Source organism: Triticum aestivum, chromosome 1B (assembly GCF_018294505.1).
Source record: "Triticum aestivum cultivar Chinese Spring chromosome 1B, IWGSC CS RefSeq v2.1, whole genome shotgun sequence".
In the NCBI taxonomy this organism is placed as follows: domain Eukaryota; kingdom Viridiplantae; phylum Streptophyta; class Magnoliopsida; order Poales; family Poaceae; genus Triticum; species Triticum aestivum.
Genome location: NC_057795.1, coordinates 55314566 through 55328675, shown reverse-complemented (window position 1 = coordinate 55328675; position 14110 = coordinate 55314566). Strand labels below are relative to the sequence as shown.

At 48.9% G+C, this 14110-nt stretch overlaps 2 long non-coding RNA genes across 2 annotated transcripts; one reads left to right on the top strand and one right to left on the bottom strand.

Moving 5' to 3' along the window:
* The first annotated feature begins 5916 nt into the window (after positions 1-5916).
* LOC123086449 (uncharacterized) lies at positions 5917-6622 on the top strand. Its single transcript, XR_006440896.1, has 2 exons — positions 5917-6216; positions 6292-6622. It is a non-coding gene; the product is annotated as an uncharacterized lncRNA (long non-coding RNA).
* A 1208-nt stretch (positions 6623-7830) lies between these two features.
* LOC123106408 (uncharacterized) lies at positions 7831-11812 on the bottom strand. Its single transcript, XR_006451324.1, has 2 exons — positions 11117-11812; positions 7831-8378 (listed from the first exon to the last, which is right to left on the bottom strand). It is a non-coding gene; the product is annotated as an uncharacterized lncRNA (long non-coding RNA).
* Between the last annotated feature and the right edge of the window lie 2298 nt (positions 11813-14110).

The following is a 14110-nucleotide window of genomic DNA, read 5'->3' as shown; positions in this document are numbered from 1 at the left end:
GTCGAAACTTGGAGTAAAAGCCTCCACAAAGTCGGTTTCACCCGAAAGGCAAGAGTCCTTCTCGGACTCCAGGGCCAGACGCCAGGGTTCCCGGGGTCTAGACCCAGACGCCAGGGACCATGGCGTCTGGCCCCTAGACTCCGCAAAACTTCCTTTTGCGCTTTCCAAAAACCTTGTGGGCTTTCCCCTTTGGCCCAAATAACGTGTTCTCGTACCCAAACATTTCGGGAAACATCCGGAACCCCTTCCGGTGAATTCCGGAACCCTTCCAGACACCAAACAACATTATCCCATATATTAAACTTCATCTCCGGACCATTCCGGAGTTCCTCGTCATGTTCGTGATCTTATTCGGGACTCCGAACAACATTCGGTTACCAACATACATAACTCATATAATACTATATCGTCAATGAACGTTAAGCTTGCGGACCCTACAGGTTCGAGAACTATGTAGATATGACCGAGACATCTCTCTGGTCAATAACCAATAGCGGAACCTGGATTCCCATATTGGCTCCTACATATTCTACGAAGATCTTTATCGGTCAAACCGCATAACAACATACGGTGTTCCCTTTGTCATTGGTATGTTACTTGCCCGAGATTCGATCATCGTTATCTCAATACCTAGTTCAATCTCGTTACCGGCAAGTCTCTTTACTCGTTACGTAATGCATCATTACATAACTAACTCATTAGCTACATTGCTTGCAAGGCTTATAGTGATGTGCATTACCGAGAGGGCCCAGAGATACCTCTCCGACAATCGGAGTGACAAATCCTAATCTTGAAATACCCCAACTCAACATGTACCTTCTGAGACACCTGTAGAGCTCCTTTATAATCACCCAGTTATGTTGTGACGTTTGGTAGCACACAAAGTGTTCCTCCGGTAAACGGGAGTTGCATAATCTCATAGTCATAGGAATATGTATAAGTCATGAAGAAAGCAATAGCAACATACTAAACGATCAAGTGCTAAGCTAACAGAATGGGTCAAGTCAATCACATCATTCTCCTAATGATGTGATCTCGTTAATCAAGTGACAACTCATGTCTATGGTTAGGAAACACAACCATCTTTGATCAACGAGCTAGTCAAGTAGAGGCATACTAGTGACACTATGTTTCTCTATGTATTCACACATGTATTATGTTTCCGGTTAATACAATTCTAGCATGAATAATAAACATTTATCATGATATAAGGAAATAAATAATAACTTTATTATTGCCTCTAGGGCATATTTCCTTCACTCTATATAAGCCACCCTCCTCCTCTGGCACAAGGGTTCGCATCCCCTGTAATATCACACACATAATCCAATCGACCGCCTCCGGGCACCAAGACATAGGGTTGTTACTTCCACCGTGAAGGGCGTGAACTCGTAAATCTCGTGTGTACACCTTCGCCATAGCTGAGATCTTGCCTCTCCATACCTACCCCCATTTCTATTATCAGTCTTAGAACCACGACACCTCCCTCCATCAGTTCAGACTTTTGGATGAGTTGGCTGGAGCATGAATTCAATATTCCTTTCCCCTATCCTGCTTGATCATGATTAATTTTAGGGTCCACAATTTCCGCAAGGAGCTTTCTTTTGGGCTGTTGACGGCACATGATCTAGTACTCAATCTTTCATTGCTTCGGGCAAAGTCTTTACATCTAATGCCCAAGGTCATCTAGGTAGGAGAATTAAAAACTTGCATGTGCCCCAAACATTTGCCACTACTTCAAATTTGTACACCTGTTCTAAGAAGGCTAAGGGCATCTCTAACGCTGACCCGCAATTTTTCCCGGCAATTGTTCATGGGCTGAAGAATCAGTCCATGGAGACTGATACCGGAGGACGCCATCCAACGTTGTCTGCATATATTTGTACCACTGTTGGAACTAAATAGACGAAATTCACGCAAGCCAGCCGTATTTCCTTACAAACCGGAAGAGATTCATGCAAATACGGTGGACTTCATATAAAAATGACGAAATTCATTACAATTGGAACAAACTTCAACTAAAAGCATAGCTCGTCTGACTCTGGAGATATAATTTTGGACATAGTTTTATTCTAAAACTAATCTAAATGATTGTCGGCGTCTATTCCCCGAGTCCGGCCATTAGCCCCGAGAACTGAAGCTCCAGCACTTGCCTTCACCTTCTCAGGTTCCGCCTTGATGCTCTCCAGCTCTGCCTCCACGGCCTTCGCCACGGCAGCTTCAGCGACTAATCGGCCGCCGATTATCTGCCCGCCAAGCTTGGCTTCAGGCGAAGGGGAAGAGCAGTGGTCTTCCTGGGACCCGAGTAGCAGCGACCTACCATGAACTACTATTATTCACTGTTGGCGGCGCTGGCGGATGTGCCGGCTTCGTGGTCATGGTGGCGGGGCGCGGCCTTGGCAGAGCCGACGATGTCCTCCTCATCATCGGTCTTGCCCAACGCCTCGTATGCCGCCTCATCGAAATCCTTGCAGGCGGCATCTAGTTCGGACTGACGCTTGTGGTACCACTAGCGGGTGAGCTGGATCTCAGGGACGGAGCAGTTGGATTCGAGCAGCGCCGCCTACTCCGCCACATCCGCGTTTGATGTGATCGCCCTGCCGGCATCGAGATGCTCCCCTGCCTGCTGGTGCTCCTAAAGGAGTTGGAGGTTGTAGACCGCGTCGGCCTGCAAGCACCAAGATGCTCCTCCATTTGCTGGTGCTCCTGGAGGACCTGGTGGTTGTAGGCCGCGTCAGCCTGCGAGTCCCGGAACTTCTCCTCCCACTCATCCCGCACCATGTCCATGTAATCGGCACGGGTCTCACTGATGGTCATGGTGCAATTTGCCGGCGAGGGTGGCGCTGGCTCATCCTCGGCCACGTCCTCCATTGGGACGTCGACGGCCTCCGGCTGCTGGCCGGCCTATCTACCGGCAGCAATTGCTGCCATTTTCTCCTTCTGCTCTGGCGACAGTCCGTCCCAGAGAGCTTTGGAGCGCCAAGAGGCCTTGATGAGAATGGTGGAGAGAAAAAAGGGATCGGAGCAGGATGAATATGGTTATGACCAGGGCTGCAGTTTATATAGTAGATAGATGGCAATGGTTGGTGGCAAATGAACGGACGTGTGGTGTTGGAGTAGGTTCCTCGGCAATCGCGTGTCATTATTGTGGGTGAAAAACGGACAGCCGGGCGTACGTGGTGTCCTTTGAACGCGGATTAGTCACGTGCATCAGGAAGCGACGTAGGTGGCGCTATCTCAGCTGGTGTGTTGTTTTAATGCCGACGCCAGTGAGAGGTCGCGTGTGCTGTTTTAATGCCGACGCCAGTGAGAGGTCGTGTCCGCTCTGGACAGGCATGAATGCAGCACTGACATTCTGGAGCGGCGCTGAATATTTCAACCGAGAAGCGAGCGCAGGCGAGGGAGGGGCTTTGCGTGGACTAGGATGGACGCGGGCGTGGCAGCGATCCGGACGCCCGCAAAGTCCCCTTAATTTGTCTCGGTTTGCAAGAGAAAATGTGTTTAAACAGCTCGGCAGGCCGATACAAATCTGTGTTGGTTAGCACAACAGACGTATATTGACGATGTAGGAGTCGGGCGTCTCGGTTTGCAAGTACAACAGACGTGCTCTGTTGACAGGCAGATCGGACGCCATTAAGAGCATCTCCAGCCGCGCCCCCAACAAGGCCCCCCAGGCGATTTTTCGGCCGCCGGCGCCAAAAAATCGGTCCAGTCGCGTCCCCAGGGGCCCATTTTTCGCCGGCTCGGGCCGAAATTGGTGTCGGCGGACTCAACCCGAACCCGGCGCTCTGGGGGGTGCTCAGGAGCGCCGGGCGAATATTTTTTGGCGTGAAAGCGCCGTGGGCCACCCGCGTCAGCGACTCGACTCTCTTCTCGCCGCTTCGCCGTCCTCATCGCCTCGTTTCCCGCGGCGAATCAATGCCAAAGCTGCATGCGCTGCCGCGCCGGTCAGCCTCCATTGATGCCTCACGGGCGGCGCAGTGAAGGCCGGGCGACGCGCGTCCCCTCGCCCGCCACGCCTCCCGCCACGCGTAACGCGCCGGCCAAGCATACCACATGGCGCCTCCACCTATATAAGCCGACCACCAGCGCGTCGGAGACACGCACAGACACTCCACCGCCGATGCGCCCATTTCTCCCCCTTCCTCCTCTCGCCGTCTCCAGTTCAGAAGGATGGCCGAGCGCTTCTCGAGGACGAGGCTTGCCATCTTTTCGAGGCCGAGTACCCGGCCCCGTCGGACATGCGGGTGCCCGGGGCGTGGAGAATCAGCGCCGACGACATGTCGGTGCCACCACCACCCACCGGGGCGGCGCGGCGTGCGGAGATCGCACATATACGCGCGTCCCTGCCGCGGGCGGCGAGGGAAGGCCCGCGGTACACCCCCGACAGCCCGCTCTGGGAGCCCTACTTCCGCCGCCGCCACGCCGAGTAGCTCGAGGCGACGAACGGCGTCGTGCCCTCCAGCAGGCTCAACTCCGAGGGCCGGCGCCGGTGGTGGGGCGTGCCCGACCGCATGTTGGAGGCCTTCCTCGACTACATCGAGGGCGGCAACACGCCGCGCCTCGAGTACCCCGCTCCCCCGTCCTTCTCACGCCACCGTGGGAGCTCCTGGACGCCGAGGCGCATGAAGCGGTCCGGCGCGTCCTGCTCCTCGTTCGGCCGCTCGTCGGGCTCTCCCTGCCTCCGCCCCGTCAAGCCGGAGCCCCAGGACACGCCTGTCAGCGCGCGCACCCGCAGCTCCGGCGTCTGCATCGGCGACTCCACCCCCCCCCCCCCATCCAGCCGCTTCGTCCTCGTCGAGCCCAAGTCGGAGCCCGGCCTTCCCACGGAGTACGAGGAGATAGCCCGGCGCGGCTTCTCCGACGAGGACGCCCTGCAGTGGGCGTGGGACGACTACCTCCACGACCAGGTGGTCCGGCAGCGCCGGGCCCTGGAGGAGATCGAAGCCCGCAAGCGTGGGCGCGAGGACGAGCATGGCGTCGTGATCCTCGACAGCGACGACGACGAGGACGCCCCCGGACCGTCCAACCCGCCGCGCCAACCGGGGAAAGGATGCAGCAGGGACGGCGGCGACTACACGCGGTTCTACAGCCTCCTCAGCATGTAGAACTGCAAGGGGCGGCGGTGGGCGGCGGGGAGCGGCGAGGCAGACGGCGAGGGGCAGCCCCTAGCAGTTTTTTTTTGGTATTTGAACGAACTCGCCGATGTTTGCGTTAAATTTAAGCCGTGTTTGCGCCGTATTCAACTTTTTCAAAAAAAACATGAGCGCCGCCACTGGGGGCACGTCTCCAACGCGCGGCTTAGCGCTGGTGCGTCCCATGGGACGATTTTTAGCCCCTCCTGAAGGGCCAATGGCTCTAATCCCACCTTAATTGCCTCCAGCATCTACCGACTACTGCTCCTGGAGAAGACGGATGGAAGTGAGTGTTTTGGTGCCTCGGTCGTACTAGTACAGTACAGTTGCTGATGCGCCAGCAGCATCAGGGTTGGCGTCCGTTGCTGTTTTCGTCGGTGGACGCGTACGCGAGTGTGACGCTTGAAGGGATGGCCGACTCCAATTCTGTCTGCGCCACTTGCAAGGCGACTGAGTAGTCCGCCTGCCCGCCGCGCCGTGGATCGATGGAGAAGCTGGGGAAGGACGGGACAGCGCGAGGCACTCACTTGACCTCGCGATAGCTGCCTGGGGAGCATGTTTTTCTTTTTTTTTTCCTTTTGCGATCGGATGAGACTCGTTTTTTTAATCACACAAAAAGAAAAGGGAAACGTTTCGCACCGGCGGACCGGTTGAAAATTACGCCGGTCACGCACGGGCGTCACGAACAAGACTCTCTGGTGGCCCCACCCACCGTCCCTTCCTTCAGCTTACCTTATCTCATTATACGACAGCTACCAGATCCAACTCATCTAGATATCTCGCATCGCTGCCATCCCCTCCGCTTTGTAGCTCGCCTCCACCTTGTCCCGAGCGTCGCTGCCGAGATCCTCTGCCACTGACGACGCAGTTTCGGCCGGCCATGGCCACCCCCTTCCCTGGTTTATTTTCTTTCTACCGGCTGATGGCTGCCGCTACCCTACCACCTTTTTTCTCCTTTTGATGAAGAGAAACACCATCCTTTTTTCCCCTGTGCTGGAACCGGCGGGGGAATTGCTACAACCGGCAGGGGATTTGCTTCAACCAGTAAGGATGGTGGTGGGCGACGACGGCAATGGCTACGGTAAGTTGCTTTTTGATTTTGTTTCTGAAGTCACTTTTGATTTTTCGGGAATCAGTTTTCGATTTGCTGCAACAGGGGGAAGATAGTGTCGGGCGGCCGCCGCCATGGATTTTTGCTGCACAATTTTTTTGCTGGAACCACCATTTTGGCTTGCTAGAATCGGCGAAGATGATGATGGGCGGCTACGACGGTGGCGCCATGATTATTTTTGCTGCATTGATTTTTGCTGGAACCGTATCAATTTTTTGTTGGAATCATGCTGTGTTTTTGCTGGAACCATATCAATGTTTTGCTGGAAACAAGATCATTTTTGCTGGAACCATATCAAAATTTTGTTGGAACCATGTTGTATTTTTGCTGGAACGATATGAACAGTTTGATTGAAATAATGTCATTTTTGCTGGAACCACATTATTTTTTGCTGGAACCATATCAATTATTTGCTGGAACCATGTGTTTTTCCTTCAAACCTGGATGTCATGCTCTGTCTTTTGTGCTACAACCGGACACTGGTACTGGTACGAGCGGCGAGTCAACCGGCGCGGGGGCAGGGGCGAGCGGGGGGGGGGGGGGACCACAACAGCGACCTCGCGCACGGCTGGAGGGAACGACACATTCTGGACGGGGGGCGGAGATGCGCGAGCTCACCATGCGGAGCTCGGGCACGGTGCGCAATTTTTTCACTGGGAGAGAGGTTGGGGACGAAGGGGGTTGTGGATCGAACGGTTCTGTGCATCTCTATCGGACACTGGGCAGGCGACCGGCCCAAATTTGGGCCGGTGCGCCGGCGCCTAGTGCTCGCCGAAAGAAAAAGTCGTGCGAGCGTTTATGCGCGCACATGCACATTTTTTTAGATCATCACACGCACAGAAATAATAGGAGTGCGAGTCCACATGTTTTTTTAGCAACGTGTGAGTCCACATGTTTTTTAGGTTTTTTTAGGGGTAGTCCACATGTTTTCGATGGGTTTGGTTTGGTTGGACCGAATCAGCAGAGCGCCTTGCCCACCACACAACGCGGACGACTGGGCCGGGCCCGGTAGGGTAGCTGCTTAATTTTTTGTAACAATAATAGTCCAATGAATTCATATATTTCGATTTTTTAATCAATTATAAATAACGGGAATAAAAGTTAAATTTCTATTAAATAATTTAAAACATTCCATAATATTTTTATAAAAGGTCGGTATAATTTTAAAATGTGTTCACCGGCTTCAAAAATGTTTTACTAAAACTATTAGACGTGCCCACACATTTGAAAGGGTTGACACATTTTATAAAAGTACATGCAGAGTGTTCACATATTTCAAATTACGTTCATTCAAATTTAAAAAACATTCCCGGAATTTTAAAAGTGCACATGTACTTATAAGAAAAAACGTTCTCTAACTTGAAAAAGCGGCCACGTGTTTTCTAGAGATAACATTTGGGTAATTAAAAAAATAGTTGGTGGACATTTTTAAACCTTGTAAATATATTTTTTTATGATACATATGTTTTTGTGTGAAATGGCCGTGTTGAATTATTTATTGCCAAACAGGTCACACATAAAAACCTGAAAAGTGGAAGGGGTTTGCTAAATCAAAGTCAGGCGAGATATTCTGACGGCACATAATGGGTCACTCGACGGCCAATTATAATTAAGGTGCACGAATTTTGCGCAAGTACACTGAGACACCAGTACTCGTGTAGTACGTAGTCGTATATTGGTGCTGCTGTGGAGCACGTATGCAAAATGGGAAATGAAGACCAGTACTGTAGTATACTGTCGTAGTACTAGCAAGCAAGCATGCATGCTGAATGAATGAATGAATGAGTGAATGCGCCGACAATAACACGCACGCCTTATTCGCTCCCACAGCATGTGCTCGCTGGTAGTGCTCCGATCCAGTTGATCCGCACTGCCGGTGCAGACACGCCCTCTCGCTGGCTCTCTTGAAAGGCCGATCGGACGCCATTAACTCATCTCCTTTCCTTGATTGCCACCGGCACCCACTGCCCCTGGAGAAGACAAGACAGTTGCTATTGCTGGAAGCGAATCGTTTGATTAGTCGGTCGGCGCGGCATGTGTGTACAGTACTAGTAGAGTTGCTGTTGAATTGGATGAGTGGACGTGTGCATCGCTTCGCCAGGCATCAGGGTTGGCGTCTCACTACAAGAATCCTGTTAATACATGACAGTTTCAGTCCGTCACAGACCTATGCAGAACTGTCATGCAAGACTATGTGTGACGGAAATAAATTCCGTCATGTATATCGCGTCATAATTTGACCACTGTACACTCGGATCATCGAAAACCGTCACCGATCATGACGGATCTTGACCGTCATGGAATGCTACTTCTATATTGTTTCACTCCCAGAATGAAAGTAGTGCAACAAATTAACAAAAATGTGAAAAGAAACAACTCGTGGCACAGAAAGGACTGATGAGCATACATAGATCAATAGAGTTGGTAGTAATCTCCGTTGTGCTTATTTTATACTATCACTACACTAAACTCGATAAGAAATGTAGCCTGTCTGAATATTGCACATTAATGAAAATTTCTAGGCATTGTTTCTCAACAGGTAAAAAAGAAATGTACCAATTCCATGCTAATTATGCCTTACTGGAATATGTGTCCTATCTGAAATGATATGACACAGGAAAAAGATTTGGCATTTGTGGCTTACAATTAACCTAGCTGAAAAGACATTTGTGCGATACTACTTCTAATAAAGGATTGGATCAAGTACAAGTCAGTTTTTGTATGTATTATTGCACACATAAAAATAGTCCGACTATAGATACAACAAATATTGTGTAGTATACCACTTCAATACGTTATGAGAATTACTTGCCTTTACATATTTACCTTAAAATAACCTAAAATGTTAGCATAACACATTCTGGCAATGTTTTAGTTCTGGTCTACTTATCACGTAATTTTTGGCATCCAAACAAAAAGATATATGCAATACACAATGACTTGGCAATGTTTTAGTTCTGGCCTACTTATCACGTAATACTTTTTCTCCCTTTTCAATAAGAAAATACTATTACAGTGGTCTACATATATTTGTAAGACAATCTAACCTACAATATTTCAAGTGTCTTCTATCTGCAAGGTAACATAGAAACAATTGCTGGTGACATTAAAAGATAACTCTAAGTGAAGACAATGTAATTACAGTAAATCATTGTTTCCCATTCCATACTACTATCTATCATTGGTAGTAATCAAGTTCAAAATGACTTGAACAGAAAAAAGGGAAGTTAATTGAGCCACAAAGAAGATAAATTTTGGCATCCAAACAAAAAGATATATGCAATACACAATAACCGGCAATTTTTTTAGTTCTGGCCTACTTATCACATAGTAGTTTTTCTCCCTTTTCAATAAGAAAATACTATTACAGTGACCTACATATATTTATAAGACAACTCTGGAGCTATTCCTGTAGCATTAAAAGGAGGTTTTTGGGCATCATGTCAGAGAAGGTTAATTCCAATTTCATAAGTGCAGACACGGTTAACTACAATTTTTAAATCCATGCAAGTTAAACATGTCGAAACTAAGTTGAAATCCAGATATATTATGTTCCTTTTCATGTGTATATCTATGAAATCAAACAGACTAATACATGGATACTGTGGTACGTATATACAATTACTTAGAATGATACATGATCCAGATAAACGGCTTGCACATTCTGACAATGTGTGAGGTTTCTTGATATTTACTCATTTTTTATGATGTTCAAATTTATAGTTATTCCCAGTTAATAATCAGAAAGTGTTTTAGGGTGCGTTTGGATGCAAAGTATTTTTGCAGTTTTTACAAAATACTGTGGTTTCTGAAATAACCTTGGTATCAAAAACTTTGGGGTGTTTGGATGAAAGAAATACTTCACTATAAGATACCATGGTATCTCTTATACTGTTGTATTTTTGTAGTGTCTAAGGTCCCGACCACTTTTTTCTTAACTGAGTCGAGAGAAATCGAAGGACTCCCGCTCCTCCTTTGTTTATTATCTATTAAACGAGGTGCAAACTCTCTCCTGATTATTAATCTGTTTACTAGGCATTTAAGGTTGGGTGATTAGCTTGCATTTGCTGGTTTGTGAGTCTATGTTCTTCCAGCCGTTGTCGTAAGTCTAACTGATTACTAGGCATTTCAGTTTACATTATCATATGGCATGGCATGGTTGCTTGTCAATACAAGAGGTAGTTGTACTCTGTAGACTGCTACAGCACCTAGCATCCTCGAGAGGCCGAGAGGACTGGTGTGCAAGGCATGGCTGCATGCATTGAGCGGTCGTTTTTGCAGGCAGATCAGTTCCTTCAGTCTAGCTCAGTTAGGTGCAGTCAGGTCAAAACTACAGTAAAACTACATTTACCAAACGAACTGCTGGTTTTGGCAAAACCAAGAAAAACTGCAGTTTTGAGAAGGCATAGTATTCATTGGCCATGCCTTGAAAAACTGAGGTTTTGAATTACCACAGTTTTAGAAAAACTGTGCTGCCAAACTAGTCCTCAGTTAATAATTAATTTTTTTCTCAAGTACTAAATACACACATCTGCGAAACAAGTGCATTCTGGGAAGACAGAGTCACTGCTAAATTTATATCTAACAGGCTCAAGTTTCCGAATTAAGTCCCAAAAGATATTTACCAAAGCAATAAGAAGTTAGAATTTTTTTTAGCTATATCATACTATATGGATTAGCATTAGTTTGCCCTGATTAAATTATGTGTAAAAGTGCAACAGATCCACAAAACAATCAGCAACTAATCAAGCTCACCATGTTCATCTCAGCAATTTAATTCACCTCTAAACTGAACAAAAATATGATCCGTATTCATATTGCAAGTATCTTTCAGATTTGGGCGTAAAGGGGGGAGATGGGAGAGGCTCACCACGCTGGGAGGGCAGAACGCAGCCGGTGAGCTCGTCCAAGCGCTGCAGGACAGGAGGCCAAGGGTACGCTGGACTTGCTGATCCACCTCTTCCGGCGAAGAGAGCTTGTTGCGGACGGCCGCATCGAGGAGGAGCACGTCATGTACGCCGCTGGATGGGCGAAGAAGTGGGATTCAGGGGCTGGGCGTGCTTGTGCTATACCGGCGCTCCTCCTTGGATGTCGAGGAGGAGAGAGAGCACCGGCGTTCGCCGCCACCGCCGACAAGAAGGACAAGGCCGCCGTGCCCTCCCTAGCCCGGGACCGGAGTCTGTAGGGTGCGCCGCGCCCGTCGATCCTGCGGGAGTAGCTCCTCCGCGCCGCCCTGCTGGACGTGGACCATCAGAAAGATAGTGAGCCCGTGGGGGCGCTATAGACGACCGAGAAGAGTCGCCGGAGATGCGCCGATGACGAAGGCGATGCCGGAGGCCGAAACCCTAATACGGGTGTGGGTTTTGGGAGAGCGGTAGAGGTCGGGATGGCAAAATCTTGCCGGAGGGGAGGATGGAGCCGACCGAGGAGAGCTCGGCGGTGTGCACCGCGCCGGCGATAGCCGCCGGAATCGCCGGAATCAGGAGTGGGGGCAGTTGTGGCGGCTGAGGGAACGGAAGAGAGAATGGGGATTAGGGTTAGAAGGGCATGGACTGTGACTTAAATAGGCTGTCTCTAAAATTTTGCCACGGGCCGCGTCGGCCTCTTCAAATTTTGATGCCCACGCGCGCTCTCGAAATTTCTGGGGCATCCCCCTTTTATTTTGAGCTTCTTTTATTTTTGGCTACACATTCAACTGACATATGGGCCAACCAAGCCAACCATACACCACACATCAGCGCGAGCCATCGATGACGATCCGGATGATGCATAAAAAAGAAATAGACTAGACCAACATGTTGTTGTGTGACGGTTTCCGTGACGGTCCATCGATGTCCATCATAAATGGGCTACCTTTTTCGGAGGGCAGTCACATCTTGCTGATCCATGACGCTCTCCGTGACGGATAAGAGAAAACCGTCATTGTCCGTGACGATTTCTTAGAACGTCAACAGAAATCCGTCATGTATTAACAAGTTTCTTGTAGTGTCTGTTGCTGTTTCTGCCGGTGTACGCGCGCGCGAGCGTGACGCTGGGAAGGGAGGGCCGAGTCCAAGCCAGCCCGCGCCACTTGGCAACGGCCGACCGGGACCTCCGCGCCGCGCATCATGGAGGAACGGTGGAAGGATGTTGACGGGACAGCGCGAGGCACTGACCTGACCTCACGGACTCTGGCCATGAGGGGACGCCCGTTTTACTTTTCTTCTCTTTCGTGAAACTAGTAAGTGTGCACCTGCAATGCACGTCTCATTAGAATACAAATTTTGAATTCCTAAAACACACTACATATATCTACAATCATGGATGTGCAACTACATATATCTACAATCATGAATGTGCAATGATTTTGGAGTACACCCAAGCACTCGTTGTTTGGATACTGGGATTTTACCAAACCAGTTTTGGCGTACACACGTTTTCAGTTACAACAAACTAAAACTATGTTTGGTTAACATAACAAATCTATGGATAAGTAAATCTTGGTTTTACCAAAACTGAAAAACTGAATTTATGGAAAAACGACAATTAGACGTTTTTCTATAAACCAGTTCATCATCCGCCGCACACGGCCGGCATACAACGCAGCTAGCCTGCATGTTGCCGTCGCCATCAAGTCGTTTCCCTGCAACAATTCATCAACGCCTACCGCACCGCCCATGACCCTCGTCGTCGACGTTGCCGCCGGCCGCCGCCGTCACCGGCGACCACTGGTCCTATCCCAATGATAACTCATCTCGCGTCGCTCGCGGCCGTCGCCATCGTCGGACCATCGTCATCGCCGTCAACCATCGGTCCTTCCCCGGCGAGCCCTCATCCCGCGTCGCCGGCGGTCGTCGCCAACTCGCGATCACAGTCGACCACTGGTCCTTCCCGAGCGGGACTCTTCTCACGTCTTCCTCGCCGGTCTCTTACAAATTTGATCTTGAGATTTTATGTGGCAGCAGCTGATTCCTTGCATGCTCGTTCTTGTTCTTGAATGATTGGTCATTCTCATTACCGCCGCAGATGCAACAATTCACTTGCAAGCATTCTGACTGCTTTTGATGATGGATGGGTATGGCAGGAAGGACTAGTAGTAATTTGGCTGTTAACATGATCTCGTGCTCGAGCAAGCTGGTTTCCTCGAGGCCACAACGTCGCATCTTCGCCGGCCCTCACCTTCACCGCTGCCCAAGGAACCATCGCCGGCGATGATGTCGTCCAAACCGGCCAGCTGCGGCGCTACTCTCTCTTTGGCTGCGACAATGATGGACCCCATCCAGGAAGTACGACGAGATGGCCGGCATCCAACTGGAATCATTCATCTCTTACGCGGCGGCGGTGACGGTGCAACCCTCGTGCTTAAATATATTTTATCATCCAAACAAGGTTTTGTGTACACCTGTTCCTAACTGAATTATTAGTAAAACTAGTTTTCTGAAAAAATCCAACTAAAACGCGTTTTATTAAAACTAGGCGTTAATCCTATTTATCCAAACAACCACTTCGAGTTTAAATCTTGATGTGATCTAATACTTCACAAACTTGCCTAAAGCATAAGATTTATCCTTTGGTGATACAATAAAATACACATTTAACTTGAGATGCTTATATGGCGTATACCGGATTAGGATCAGACGCATCATATATGAGCGCTCAAAAATCCGCTTTTCGATATCATATAAACGGCCCCAATACTTTTTTTTACCATATCACATGCACTAAAAATGTAAGCATTATATATTATAAAATAATGTAAAGAGGCAAATAAGACACGTGTGATGGCAACAAAATTACCAGCGAAAATACAATAGAACAGTCATATAAAGTAGAGGAGACATATACACAACAAATTACGAATGGTACAATGTTTTTTCCTCCTAAC